This window comes from Cyprinus carpio, chromosome A12, assembly GCF_018340385.1.
Source record: "Cyprinus carpio isolate SPL01 chromosome A12, ASM1834038v1, whole genome shotgun sequence".
Classification (NCBI taxonomy): domain Eukaryota; kingdom Metazoa; phylum Chordata; class Actinopteri; order Cypriniformes; family Cyprinidae; genus Cyprinus; species Cyprinus carpio.
The window spans coordinates 21,101,539-21,109,412 of record NC_056583.1 but is presented as its reverse complement, the minus strand read 5'-3'; positions in this window follow the sequence as shown (position 1 = coordinate 21,109,412).

Below are 7,874 nucleotides of genomic sequence, written 5' to 3'. Positions count from 1 at the left end.
GTGGGCTTTTTTCAAACTATCTTTTTATTTAATGCTAAAGCACTGAATCAGATTTAAAACCAGGAGACCTTATACATAACATTTGTTCCACAAAATCTCTTATGCTGCCAAGGTTATTCACATTTGTGTTAATCCCCTCGACAAAGTGCACAGTGCACCTACAATGTCTTATACATAATGAAGAAGGGTCACTCTTGAAAAGAAAAGTACATTAGTTTGCTTTTAACTCGATGTTGTCTGAGAGATTTAGATTTGTAGAGTAAAAATCAAAGATGTAGATTTATTTGCATTAGAACAAGGAGGGGGGATGTAGCTTTGAAGGCTGTGAGCGTTGTACAGTTTCAAGGACTTACAAAGGACTTTCTTTTATGATAGAAGATTGCGACGTCTTATTAGAAGAGACAAAGTCTCTTGCATTAAACTTTTAAAGTTGTGGAAAATATAATCAAAATGGCCAGCATTATGAGATACAAATAAATGCATGTCAAACAGCAGTGAATGAGAGTAAAGATCAAATTCTCCAACATGAAGTTTGTAGAAGACATTTTTTCATGGTGGATAATGATGTTGGACTCACTGTATAAGGACATCTGTATATAATCATGTTAATAGGATAAATATTCCTATGCAAATAAAACAGCATATCAGATACACAAATTAAAAACACGTAATTATTACACAATGCTAAATAAAAATGAAAATCACTCAATTATATATTTAGGTTTAATTAGGACACAAATAGATTTGTCTACTTTTAAAAGTGAGGACAAAACACCTACTAAATCGTTTGTTGTTGAGTTCAAACTAACATGTATTCATTCAAACAGTGTTTTGGTCCCAATTTCACTCTTTCACTTGGCAAATTGGACACGGACAGGTTGCATGACATGCTTAAAAACCATGAACAAAACTTAATAAGGTAAAGAAGATACTATAGACTGCATTATATAGGACAGCATGAAATCCTAAGCTGTGGTCATCAGCGTCCTGGTACTGTGTACAAACTGTGATGAAGAGGCTCGAATGCAGTCTCTACTGCTCTCTTCAGGTCAGCAGTGGTACTACAAATGATTTGCAGCACAGTCTCTGGCGCCATACAGTGGTAAGACGACAAAATGGAACAAGAGTAGGCTTTATTAAACACTTTTTACCAGAGGACACAAAGAAATCAACGTTCTATTTTTACTTACTCTTTTCTCCAGTGGGTTTCTCCACTTCCAATTTGATTCCCGCTAAACGGTTGCTTTAACACCAGAGAAAAATCCATCTCTCGTCTGAAAAGCAATTCTAGCATTCTCCAAAGACAAAAAATAAAAGCAGGGAGATGATTGAAATGTAAAGAGGAGAGTCTCCGTTGAAGTTATTCTGCTTTGAGGGCCACTGATGAAACAATTTACAAAAAAAAAAAAAACATTCTGGAGTAGAAAGCTGAAGGGTGTTAAAACCTTTGTTATCAGCAAACAGATCTGACCGTGCATATTAAGGGGATAATATACAATCATGGTCGTTATCGCAAAATACACACCAAAAGGGTCACCAGGTCTGGTATCATCCTGAATATGTTTATTTAGCAAAAATTACAGGGTTACTGTACATCATGAAATACACAGCTACTTATCAAAATACATAAATGATAGACATGAATATTTAAGTTATGCTGTTATGAATAGGAAAGTGATGTTATTAATGTAATATGAGAGTTTTTTTATTTTTCTCTGTGTTTGTTTCTCTTCCTCTCTCTAAATGGGAGAAGTTCTTCTGGAAACAAGGCCGCTGAAAATATCGGCTGTAACTCTACTCCATAAAGGCTTAGTATGTTATAGGTGATTTTTATATTGTAAACATCACTCAGCCATTTCCATTTTAATAGCTGTTTTTGGACTTTTGCATGTAATCATATTTCACCAAAACCAAGCAATATCTTATTAAAATTACAGGTAATATGTATTGTCCTCTGAACACTGACAGTAATCAAAACCATAATTTCCAGAGCAGATTAGCTTCATTTTGAGAAATGATGTTGGGTTGTGTCCCATTTTCCACATGAATATAATAAACCATGGGCACACATGCAGCAATGCACACTGTGCTCACATACATACACATTCACACCGCAATCTAGACCTCCAAAGCTGTCTCTCATTGCACTAAATTATACTACAAATTGTGGAACAAAACTCGTAGTCGTTTCCTCTCACCTCAGTGCTGTCTCTAACACATGAAAGGATCTTCAGGGAGTCAGGTATCATTGCAGTCGTGAAAGGCCTGTATCCAACGTTGGTCATATCTTTACTTCCTCTAAAGATCAAAGTCACTGCACTGCGGATGGGTTTGTGGAGCTCATTACATGCTTCACGACATGGATCCATATCTATAAGTCAATCAACTGACTGCATTCTAGTCACCCGACTCTGCTCTGTAAACAACCAGGGCCTGCCAGCCACTTCACGGTCATGGAACTAAACACTGAATCGTATTCCTTCAAGGTAATCCAATCAAAATGAGATGGTACACCTTGAGTGGAATTTGTTGCCGTTATTTGAGACAATGAAAGGGGACCAAGCATCTCCGGTGAGGAGATAAAAATGCATTTCAGTGCCTTCTTTAACAAGAAGAAAATGGAAGTATTGATCTGTTCTGCCCTGTGATTACTGCTGCTGAGTGTTCGAACAGTGATATTTATGCATGCAGGTGCTCCCAAAAATCGCTAGCTGTGCAAGTTTGGAGACAGAAAAAAAAAGAAGAAGAAAAAGATGCAACATAAATTGTCCCAGCTACAGATTATTCTGGCCAACAACTGCTGAACTAGATGGGTAAGGTCTGCCTGACCCTAAAAGGTCAATAAGTCTAGAGAAAGGTATCTGTTCAAATTTTCTCCTGATTTGTAACCTGGAAAACAATAAAAATAAAAACAACAACAACAACAAAAACATCATCAACAACAACAGTCACACTTAAAGTCAAAATATCTTTTGCAACTAACCTTGGCAAATTCAGTTACTAGGTCAGTGAACAGACTGTAGACAGTCTGTGGGCAGGCTGTCTGAATCTGAGACTAGTGACCATATGTCCTTACTATAGTAATAGCATGCCTACTATCTGGATAACAGTTCTACTATCCTAGATGGTCAATAGAGCTAAAATACATGACAGGAAAAAGCTATGATGCAAAACATGTTAGTAGTCACTAAGCTGGACTTCCTGTCAGCTTTTTTATTCATGGTGATGTCTGACATTTTGCCCTGAGGGGTTTGACCCCTTGATCATGGACCACCCAAGTTACTTTTAGCTTTGACCTCTCAGGGCAAAAAGTTAAAGGTCACCATCAATCAAAAAGGTTGACAGGAGTCCAGCATAGTGACTATTCAGGTTTACATAGAATCACAACTGATGAGGCTGGATACACATTATCATTTGAAGTTTTCTTATTTTTGCAATATTAATGTACACAGTATATTGTAACACTTCAGCAATATACATATCCTCATGCGAATAAAACACATTAAACTAAAGCTAAATTTATGTGTGAAAGAATGAGCAAGACCACAACAGAAAAAGGAAAGGGTTGGTGCTCATTCACTGACTGACTGCCCTCTCTGACAGAGAAATATTAAACTGCATTTCATCTTCTCTTGACTTTGAGGCTCACTAAAGACACTCAGAGCAAAGACAGGTCAAGGTCACAGTCACCTGATATGCTTGTTAAAAAAAAAAAAAAAAAAAAGAAAGAAAATCTACCTATTTCTCCCCCAAAGTTCTGCACTCCAGAGACACTAAACTATCAATTTTGAGACCATCTATAAAAAAAAAAATTAAATAAAAGTAAAGAACAGTTACACTAGATTCCACACTACATATTTTAAATGCAGGAGAGAGTTTGAATAGATTTACACCACACATGAAACATGGGAGAATTTGTTAAAGTAATGACACTTTAGAGAATTCCACATTCCTAGGTTTAACTAATCACTTTAACTAGGCAGTAAGTGTATGCTTTATGCCATCTAGCACTGACATTATTCCATGGTACAAATGTACATGGCAGTCCCTTAGACCTTGACAGATGAAGAATACTGTCCTGTAGCAGAGGAGCTCTGGGGAGATTTGGAATAGCCTGAAGCTTTCTGGACATACGTGGAACCATAACTACTTGAGATAACTGATGTTGAGCTGCTCTGAGGTACAGCTGCACCAGAGGCCTGAAACCCTTTGCTCCAAGTAACTGCAACCCAGGGTTATCAACCCTGTTAAACTACAGCATGCAAAGAAAGTGCTGCTCTAATAATTATAGTGAATGAATTTTAAATCTATGTAATGCATATAAAAATTTTAACTCCAGTACCATTTAGACACACAGAGACATGAAGAACCAGCATATGAATCTCAACAATGGTGACAATCAACAAAATGTTTCATGCTGCAATGCATGCTGGGTAACGCCATAGTAAAAACTCCCATCATGCACTGCAGTATGAAAAATTGTCACCACTGTTGAGGATCATATGATAAGTGTTCATTTCTAAAAACCTGAGCAGATGCAGTTCTCTCTCTCTCGCTTTTTTTTTAATATCAAAACATTACAGAGGCATTTGTTTAGTGGGGCTTTTTTTTTACTTCAGTTCATTAACTCAATAGCTGAGTATCCTTCAATAATCCAAAGAGAGAGACCACTTCATGATGTTCATTCATCATGAGTTATCAGAAAGAGTTAGCTCACCTGTTACTTCAAGGTTTGATTCAGCAATGTACAAACATTTGCTGTGAAACAACATTGCAATTAATTAGAATCAGAGGGCTACAGGCAGGTGTGTTTGATCAGGGTTAGAGCTAAACTCTGTAGGGACACCGGCCCTCCAGGACCGAGTTTGACCATGCCTGACCTAGAGGAAGTCTGCCATTGAGATGGTTGGCTCTTAGACGATGAGGGTCCACTTGGAGCACTGTGACTGTACACAAGCACTTTGCATTCAAGGGCAAAGGGGCATATTGGCTAGAGGTACCTAGCATCTGTGGAGAAGAGCCATTAGTACAGGTGCTTACTGACTGTACAGGCACATAAAGTGTAGTGTCTGCCACCTGAGTGCCAGTTCTGGGAGCTTGAAATATACTTGTAGGTGCTCTAACTGGCAGATTTCCTGGAAACATCAAGCAGGGAGGAACCACACTTAATATACAGGTGCATCTCAAATTAGAATGTTGTGAAAGTTAATTTCAGCAATTCAACAAATTGTGAAACTTGCATATTAAATAAATTCAATGCACACAGATTTTGGCTCACGCTTAACAAAAAGCCACCATATTGTCCAAAGGAAATTGAGAAACAAGAGACTACACACAGATGAGCTGAAGGACACTGTCAAAGATACCTGGGCTTCCATACCACCTCAGCAGTGCCACAAACTGATCTCCTCCATGCCACGCAAGGTACCTTGCGTCTGGAGAAATGAACCGCCAGTAAACCTGCTTCCTGTCTGCATGGGTGCAGTGTGACTAGAGCCTGCCAGCTCTACTCCAGGAGCTGGATGTAAGAGCTTTTTCCACTGGTTGACTGACTAACACCTAGGGGGTGAGGCAGCAAGCTTAGCATATCCAGATGACCCAGGACTAAGCAGATGTGAGGTACTTTGTAACTGAATGGATAAGCCACCATCTCTACCACTTCCTTCCTGTTTGGAGGCAAGATGGCTGGGACTTGCTGAGGTAAGGGTGGAGGACTTACTGGGAGGCTTAGAACCTTGAGAGGGAGAGCTGCTTTGTGATGCCATAGCTCCAGAGTTTTGAAAACCTTGGGACCGTCTAGAAGTGAAAGGTTCTCACTGGGATGTCTGGCTCAGAGCAGAGGATGCACTTGAGGCAGCTTGACTGTACTCAGGCACTCTTGAATCCAAAGTCATCAGGAAATTCTGGCTAGAGGCATGTTGAGACTTCACAGAAGTGCTATCAGTAGAGCTGATGGAGCCTCCTGCAGAAGACAGTGAAGAGAACCTACTCTGAGACCAAGCGCTGCTCTTTTAATAAACAAGATCCTTGTGAAACTGCCTGAAATCCTTGGGTCCTAGAGGTTGAAGGCCTCCACTCCTGAGATGACTGGCTTGGAGAAAGGAAACCACACCAAGTTGCTTGATAGTACTGACTGGACACAGGCAGTTTTGCCCCAAGGGAAAAAGCTGGAGCATGCTGGCTAGTGGTACCTTGAGGCTGGACAGACAAACCATAAATACTTCCCTGTCCAGGTAACTAATGACAGGAAGCTGTCAGCTGAGTGCCAACTCTGCTCTGTGTATACTGGCTGTAAGAGCTCTGACCAGTGGTAGGTAGACTGGCTAAAACCTAGGGGTGAGGCAGCAAAATTGGCATACAAGGACCCCGGGGGTATTCTGACTTTCAGTACTTAAAGACTGGGTGAGCAGACCACTTGCAGAACCTCCTGCCAGTTGTGGCTCAGAGCTGCCCTGATAAGTAGAAGTAAAGAGACGGTGGGAACTGCTCAATGACCCTGTGGAAGAGCTACTATGTGATGAAAGCAGACTAGAGGTTCCTCCCAACTTAAGGCCAGAGCTGGAGGAGCTTTGATAACTGGTGGGTGGCGCAAAAACATGAGGTGAGAAACTAAGCTTGACAGGATTGGGATGAGCCACTGTAACTACCACCTCATACTGGTGTGGAAGCAAGTTGAGCAGAAACTTTGCAGTCCAGAGCCATACTGAGAAGATAGAGCAGGCTGGGTATAGGGACCTTTCCCGCTAGCAGCCTTGTTAAATACTTTCTGGGTATTTGGACTGGAGGAAACCTGGAGTTGTAGCAGTGATGAAATGCTGTCCAAGACACTTGGTGCACTTTGGGTATGGACAGATCCATAACTGCTGGAAAAGCCTCCTTTTACATACTGATGTGAAAGAAAACAGACCTGCTGACATTTGGGTACTTCCCAGCAAGCATATTAGAGGTCACTCCATCACTGGAGCCTCCAACACAGAAGACTGGATTTCCCTAGAGAAGGAGAGCTTGTGGACAGACCAATTCTGAGACTGAACACTAAGAAACCCAACCTAGAGAATATAAGAACAATGAAAGTTGACATCTAAATAAATTACTACTGTTTTTGTGTTGTAGTTATTTAATACAGTCTCATTTTTCATTAACATGACACTCACCTTCATAACCAACAGCATGTTTCAAGAAAATCAATAAGTGAACCCTAGGGAGAAAGAAAGTTTACTATTCACATAATACATGTGAAATGAGAACTTAAAAATTTTATTAACTGCTTCAACCCCAGATCCATAGCAAAAAAAAGAAGGAAAAAAAAAACTGCTTTGTCGCGAAACAATTCTGTTATTTAAAACAGAACAGCTACAAACTGAAACAGGCATTTTGTCTTTATAAGCCTGTTTGTCCAATCAGCATAAAATACTGTTCACCTGTGAATACTTACCTGGATATTTGATGACTGAATTTGCCAATTAGTAATTAAATACAATCATCTGACTCATCCATTTGCAGCCATTACAGACCCCATAAGGACTGCACCACAAAGTCCCTACCTAAAAATGTATATTACTAATTATACTAAGACATTGCAAATCCTTTAAACCACAGCACAAATTGCTTGAAGGATTTTAACTGAGCGTATATGCTATCATAGTAGACCTACATGTATTATCTATTCTGAAGGTTTAAGTAAATATTTGCATATGCATAACTTAGTACACACACAAAAAAAAAGAAACATATTTTTTTTTTGCTTAACAGTCCCATTGTAGATATACACTATGCACAGGGGTGTCCATTTAATTCCATTCTACTACTGTTTTTAATAGTGATGATAAGCTAAAGTTATCCTTCATAATCTTTAAGGCAGTATGATAAAACTC